The sequence below is a fragment of the Eriocheir sinensis genome, chromosome 67, assembly GCF_024679095.1.
Source record: "Eriocheir sinensis breed Jianghai 21 chromosome 67, ASM2467909v1, whole genome shotgun sequence".
NCBI lineage: Eukaryota > Metazoa > Arthropoda > Malacostraca > Decapoda > Varunidae > Eriocheir > Eriocheir sinensis.
Window position 1 is genome coordinate 3,223,047 of NC_066575.1, and position 7,656 is coordinate 3,230,702.

Below are 7,656 nucleotides of genomic sequence, written 5' to 3' on the forward strand. Positions count from 1 at the left end.
TTTTTTTCTAATAAGAGCAGGTCGAGTTTGATTTTTTTTTTTTTCGGTCTGTAAGCAAGTAAATAATAAAGATAAGAAAATAAATGGAAGTAGATTAACGTGGTAACATATTCGGATCCTCAGCAACAACTTATCTATTAACAGCAACTCGAGTTTGATTTATTTTCCTTTATTTTTTCTTCCTTTTTTATTTATTTTGCATTTTCCGTCTCCGCGAGGATATACATTTTTTTTATTTTTTCTTTGCCTTTTTATTTTCCTTTCTTTTTCTTCTTTTTTCTTTTTTTTCTTTTTATCCGTCTCCTCCCTTCCTGTTCACTCGCTCGCTTCCCTTCAGTCATTAACGAGGTAACATATACGAATCCTCAACAACTTCTCTAATAACAGCAACTCGAGTTTGATTTATTTTCCTTTTATTTCTTCCTTTTTTTTCTTTTTTTCTATTTTCCGTCTCCTCGAGGATATATATTTTTTCTTTTCCTCTCTTTTTTCCTTTCTTTTTTCCTTTCTTTTTCTTTTTATCCCTCGTCGTCCTTCCTGTTCACTCGCTCGCTTCCCTTCAGTCTCCCCTTTGCATGTGTTTAACGTCTTCCGTCCTGTTAAACGCTCAATAATTCTTCGCTTTCCCTGCAGTGTGTCATTTTAGAGTTTCCGCGTCAGGTACCACTTCTCTCTCTCTCTTCCCTTCTTTCCTTTCTTAACAATTTTCCACTCGGTTAACGCTACATGTTCTGCTCAATTCACTACGAAGAGTTTTTGCCTCAGTTTTCCTTATATAACACGCCTTCCGTTAATTTAGTCGTCTAGTCGGTAATATCAAGTTCTTTACACGTGGAATTTTGTTTTTATTCGATATCTCACGTTTGTCCTTTTTTTCTTTATATAAACATGCCTTCCGCTTTGTTTTCTACTCAGCAAAATCAAGTTCTTTCAGTGTTTAAATTTGCTTTCATTAGATATCTCCCGTTTGGTATTTTCTTAACTAACACCAAGTTCTTTCTATACAGTTTGGGTCATATTCTTAATTAAATATATCTCGGCCCAAGTCCACATTTTTTTACCAGGCTATCGAAAGAGTTTTTTTTAAGGGCATTACTAGGCTATCGTAAGAGTTTTTTTTAGGGGCATTTTCGGGGGTAGTTTTATGATCCTTCTGGCACCTTGGTCCTTCTTCTGTACCATGAACCTAAACGAACTCTCTTTATAACCCGACTAATCTCCTTTTCGGCCTCTGGAAATATTTGATGTGAGGGATGGAAGCGTCTAACATCAACCTTTGTCTTATCATAAATACACGTGTTTTATATAACTACGCGAGTACACTAAACTTGTATCTCTTTTCGGCATCATTAGTATATAAGCTTCACAGTAACTAACATGCCCTTGGTCTGTCCAGTTTAACATTAGAGAGGAAAATCTGACTCCTTATTCCTTAACTCTTGCAGACTCCATACGTTCTTATGTTCTTATGTTCTTTATACCGTATCCTTATTCTCTGTACAGTAAGAGGAGGATATCTGATCATTCTTTTTTCGGCATCTATAGTTTTCTTCAGGAGTAACACGCCCTTGGTCTGTCCAGTTTAGCATTAGAGAGGAAAATCTGACTCCTTATTCCTTATTCTTTATATCGTATCCTTATTCTCTGTACCGTAAGAGGACGAAATCTGATCATTCTCTTTTCGGCATCTATAGTTTTCTTCAGGAGTAACACGCCCTTGGACTGTCCAGTTTAGCATTAGAGAGGAAAATCTGGCTCCTTATTCCTTATTCTTCATACCGTATCCTTATTCTCTATACCGTAAGAGGAGGAGATCTGATCATTCTCTTTTCGGCATCTCTGGTTTTCTTCAGGAGTAACACGCCCTTGGTCTGTTTAGTTTACCGTATGAAGGGGAAAATGTTATTCTTTATTCCTTGCTCTTTTTAGCGTGTACATATTATTTATAACGTAAGAAGGGGAAATATGATCATTCTCTTTTCGGCATCTCTAGTTTCCTTCAGGAGTAACACGCCCTTGCTCTGTCTAGTTTACCGTATGAAGGGGAAATAACGTCACTGCTGCTGATGTTGATGATGGTATGTTGTGATTCACCCTTCACAACGGCGCCACTTTTCTATATTGTTTGTGGATTTACGTCTTGGCATTTCCTTTCCTCCTCCTCCTTCTCCTCCTTCCCCGAATAGTAAATATGTCCATGTTGTCTTTTTTTTTTGTATATATGTGTGAATCATTGTATGTTTGCCGTCACTCGTTCATTTCCTTTTGCTTCTCATCTGCATATCGCGACCTCGGGGCAGGACAAGACCCACGTGTGTTTCTTACGGTCGATTTTCTCACATGCACGGAAAAAAATTAAAAAGCAAGCCTAATTTCACCCATACATCACCTATTGGACTGCTAACACTCAAATTACTTATATCTCTCACAGGACTGATATCACCTTTAGGACCGTTTATATGCACGAATGGACGCGGGTTTACGTTGAAGTTAAAACGGGAAAAGAGTTCGCAATGACCCACGAAAAAAAAGTAATAATAATAATAATTAAGAAAACTTTGAGACTGGTTAACTTTGGAAGGTATTAACCCGTTGCTCTCTCCTAAAATGTGTTCCGGTCCAAGAGAGGAAGAAGAATAAAAAGGGGAAAGGACAAATTATCTCAGAATATAACCTTTGTATTGCATTAACGATCGAGAGCAAGGGAAGGGAGGGAGGAGGAAGTAAAGGAGGAGGAAGATAAAAATGAGATCAAAGGTGCTGGAGGGATGTGAGGCGGTGTAGCATGGTGGACGTAGGAGTTACAACACTGAAAGGAGTGAGAGTGTGGGTAATGAGGTGGGGGGAGGGGGGAGGGGGGAGGACGTGGGTAAGACTGAGAACCGATGAACGTGAGATAACGCAGCAGAGCGGACGTGAGAATAAAGACGGAGCCACAGGAACCAATTTTCTAGCATTTTTTGGTGTTTGTCTACCAGTGAGAGGATCTTGGGACAACTATACATGTCCGCACTGACAGTTCGTCCATGACCGTCTTCTTGATACTAGGTTATGGAATCTTTGCTTGTATTCGAGACCAAACTCAATGTAACAGCTTTAATTCTGCTCGCATGGTACTGAAAAAGTCTGGAGACACCACGAAGGTAAGCCGGTCCTGGTAACCTCCTGTGATATTCTGTGTTTGAGCAAAAGAGCCTAGATGTCTGCAGATCGTAAGTGCTCGATGATACCCTCTTTCCACTCAATTGCCAACCACTAACAGGTCCATACACCCCTTTTTTACATGTAGCAATCATAGCAAGTCAAGCACTTCCGGAGGTCATGCCCGGAAGACGTGCCCGTACAGTTCGGTCAGCGACACACCGGCACTTTGGATACTCGCATGCACTGGGAGATTACAGAGCCAGAAAATGATGAAAAAATATTGTTCGTGATGCAGCCTTTGGAGACGTGAAGAGAGTGAGGGCGAGGGACATGAGGGGAGGGAAGTGAGGGAGGAGGAGGACAAGGGTGCGGATACAGAAGAAAAGGTACGTCAGACAATACAGCAGAGTTGACTTAAGAGCTAGAGTGGCAAAATAGGTTAGCGAGAGATGCGAGGAGAGGAAAGGTAAGTGAAAGATATATATCGTCACCTTCGTAAACAAGCCGCCTAAGTCATTATTTTCTACTTTACAGGAAATCAGAAAAGAACTGTCATCATCTCATTTGGCTTAAGATTTAGGCAGGAATGAAAAGGCCAATTCTAGAACACTCAAACCCTGAATAACGAAGGCAACTATACAAGAATGGCCGTCACATGATGAAAAACTGATGTAAACAAAAACCTGGAAATCGCTGAAAATTGACTTAGTCGATTATTTTATGAGGGTGACGATATACGAGGGGAAGGGAGTGAGAAATATAAAGGGAGGGGAAGGCGAGGGCTACGGCGTCACATGATGAAAAACTGATGTAAACAAAAACCTGGAAATCGCTGAAAATTGACTAAGGCGATTAATTTGTGAGGGTGACGATATACGAGGGGAAGGCAGTGAGTGAGAAATATAAAGGGAGGGGAAGAAGGGGCGACGGGGAGGCGAGATACACGTAGCAGAGTGGACAGGAGTTTAACAGCAGATGTCAAACAGGGGAAGCAAAAAAACGAAGGAAGTACTACAGCGTCGCTTCCCTCAGAGCAATACAAGTTTGGAAATACTGATAACGAGGCAAGTTATTAAGCGTGGCAGCGTGGAGCAGGCGACCCTCTAACCGGCGCCTTAACACAGGACATGCCTTTGACTTATTCCTTCCTTCCTTCCACTTGCCTTCCACTTTTAACGATTTCTTTGTGCTCTCTCCCACAGGCGGATCCTGGGAGTGTGAGGATTCTGAAACTAGTCGCGTGGGAGTGACAGGGAGTGGGAGTGTTCGGCTGGTTGACTGGTTGGCTGACTGGCTGAATGACTGGTTGGCTGATTGGCTGAATGACTGGCTGGTTGGCTGGGTGAATAACTGGTTGGCTAGCTGGGCGAATGACTGGCTGACTGGCTGGCTGGCTGGGTGAATGACTGGCTGACTGGTTGGCTGGCTGGGTGAATAACTGATTGGCTAGCTGGGTGAATGACTGGTTGGCTGACTGGCTTATCGTGTGTAAACAATAGGAGTGAATGTGTTCGGCTGACTGGCTGGATGACTGGCTGGTTGACTGACTGAATGGCTGTTTGACTGTCTGCCGTATCGCGTGAGAACAACAAAACTGAGTGTGTTCGTCTACCTGGATGGATAACTGACTGGATGAGTGATTGACTGTCTGACTGGATAACTGACTGAGTGGGAGGGACAGGGAGAGTTTATTTGCTTGGGTAATTACTTGTCTGAATAACTGGTTGTCTGATTCGCGCACTGGCTGGCTGACTGGGTGACTGGTTGGGTGACTGGCTGGTTAACTGGGTGACTGGCTGGAGGCGTGGAGTGGGGCAGCAGTAGCCAGTCAGACCGCCAACCAAACAACCATCTCGCTCGCCTCTCCCTTACCCTGCCCAACGCTCTCCCCCACCTGCCCCAACCCAGCCTTTCGTCCTCCCCATCCCCCACCCCCCTTCTCCTCTCCCCTGACAAGCACGTGGCCTTGGTGTGGTGGCCGGTTTTCAGTAGCCAAGAGATATTGCCGATAACCCAACACAAAAAAAGAAAGGCAAAAAAAAAGAAAAGTAAACATAGAGAAAATATATAAAACGGAGCTCTATCGGAGTAAGAATGAATATTGATGAAGCGTAAAATGTGGCTGGGTGGCTGAAAGGGTGAGCCGAGAAGGGATGAGACGCGTGAATGTAGATTACGGTGAATAATCAAGATATCCAGCCACTCAAGGTCGACAATTTTCCACACCTGAGCGGTCACGGGCCACCTGGTCATAACACCCAAGACGCGGGTCACAGGTGAGGCGAGAGGCTGGATGCGCTCTCTCTCTCTCTCTCTCTCTCTCTCTCTCTCTCTCTCTCTCTCTCTCTCTCTCTCTCTCTCTCTCTCTCTCTCTGAGTTTATCTTTCTATCTATCTATCTGTCTCTCTTGGTTCATCGAGTGCCTGTCTCTGCCTCTTCTCTAGATCATTACTGTAACCTCTCTCTCTCTCTCTCTCTCTCTCTCTCTCTCTCTCTCTCTCTCTCTCTCTCTCTCTCTCTCTCTCTCTCTCACACACACACACACACACAGATGGAATGCAGGGTATGGCTCCACAACCCATGATCACCCCTCCCGCCCCATGGAACCCCCGCGGAGTCACCTGTACTACCGCTTACCTGGCTGTTACCTGGCCGGCCCGCACCTCCAACGCCTTACCTGTGGAGGAGAAGAACAGGTGTTAACTAGTGCATAAAAGTTATCGAATGTAAAGGTTTAGGAAAAAGAGTCGTTAAAATAGTTAATAAACACACCTGCACAAAAGGTACGAGTAATCAACTGTTCTTTGTACTATACTGAAATTACTTTATAACATTAAAAGTCCTTAAAATTATTGACAGATATCATCACACACTTTTAATCTGATTCGTAAAGTGACATACTGAAAATACGTAACAGAAAATACTCTTAACATAACGTAAAACAGTAATAAAAACCCGCTTATTATTTGCACTGAACCTAGGAACCATTCAAAATCTGCTCTCTGCGTACGGACATGTAAAGGTATACATGGGAGGGATCACCAGTAAGTTTCACGGTAATTCCCCTATTAATCTCCTCCTAGCTGCATTTCAAATCTTCTTCAGTTTCTCCTTTATCACCTTAAATCCACTCCGCCACCTTCACCTCCACCACTGCCAAATAAATATAAGAGTTTCATAACAAATGGAGGTCGAAGAAACAACGTAAAACTGTCTAATGTGTGAGTGTTTTTGTAGTGAAGTATTAAAATGTCTAGGGGCCTCGACGGCATAGCAACCCACGCCCACCGCCCGCACCGCCCGGCCACACACCAGCCGCGCCGCGCAGCGAGGGCGGGACGCAGCCGCCGCCGGGCCCGGGACCACCGCGAGGCCCCATCTGCTGAAAAAATGAGGCGCTCGATAGCCGGGCGATAACGCGGGTCACTTCGTCCTCGTCACGGCGACTCAAGTGGTCATTAAGGCGGCGAGGGCGAGAGGGCGAGGGTGAGGGTGAGGGGTCACGGAGGGCGGCAGGAGGGAACGGTGACGAGGGGAGAAGATTAATGAGGTGAGGGTAAGGGGAGTGTGAGTGAAGAACATAGCAGGTGCTAAGAGGGGGAGGATAAAAGGGGAGTGAGGGAACGAAGGGAGTGAGGGGACGAGGCAAGTATGGAGGACGTGTGCTGGAGGGGGGGTTCAGGGGGGTGCAGGAAGTGAGGGAGAGGGTAACGCTTGCTATGCACGCCGCTTCCCCACGTTTCCCCTCGCCCGCCGTGGACAGGGAGCCGGACGGTATCGCACGCCGCCGCACGCTGCAGCCCGTACAGGCACGCCGTCCGCCGGCCAGCGCCCGCGCCCTGTCCGGTTGGCCTCGGCCTGTCGCATTCCTCCCCACTTAATCGGCGGGACTCTGCTGCTTCAAGACAAATGTTTTGTAATGTCCAGAAGAAAAACAACCAGAGCAGGTGACAGCCAGGAAATCATAACACGACAGCTGGAAAAGGTGGAGCTCCTATTAAGATCGCCCAATCAGTAGCGGGGAACAGACACAGGACCCTCTCATTGGCTGGCTGGCCCCTCCGTCCTCCAATGAGCGGGCCCAAAAGAGCAAGTGGGCGTGGCTCAGTGGAGGTCGAGAGAGTCGGTATATAATCCGCGGACCGTCGCGCGCGCGAGCTTTCCAGTCTACCCTGAGCGAGTGACTCGTGCGGGTGCCGCGTCCCGCACCTTGGCCCCGCCTCCTGCACCTCCTCCTCCTCCTCCGTCGCCGCCGCCGCCGCAGTCGCCATGGCTGCCCTCCGTCGCTGGTGACGCCCGCCACAACGAGGCCCCAGCAGCTGCCCCTGACGGCGCCCCTACCTCCCACCGCTGGCCCCAGCACAGAGCCACGACGCAGCGGCCCAAACACCTGTTCCGTGAGTTACCTTCGTTGTTGACACAGTCAGGCTCGGCACGGCGCCGCCCCGTCCAGGGGCCGCCTTCTCTGGTGACAGAGACAGGTAAGTCACAACGAGAGTATACGACCACTGA

The 7,656-nt window shown here is 46.7% G+C and overlaps 1 long non-coding RNA gene across 1 annotated transcript; it reads right to left on the reverse strand.

The window, feature by feature from the left end:
* Positions 1-200: 200 nt before the first annotated feature.
* Positions 201-5,087, reverse strand: LOC126987946 (uncharacterized). The gene is made up of 2 exons (XR_007741300.1): positions 3,967-5,087; positions 201-3,827 (listed from the first exon to the last, which is right to left on the reverse strand). It is a non-coding gene; the product is annotated as an uncharacterized LOC126987946 (long non-coding RNA).
* Positions 5,088-7,656: the final 2,569 nt, after the last annotated feature.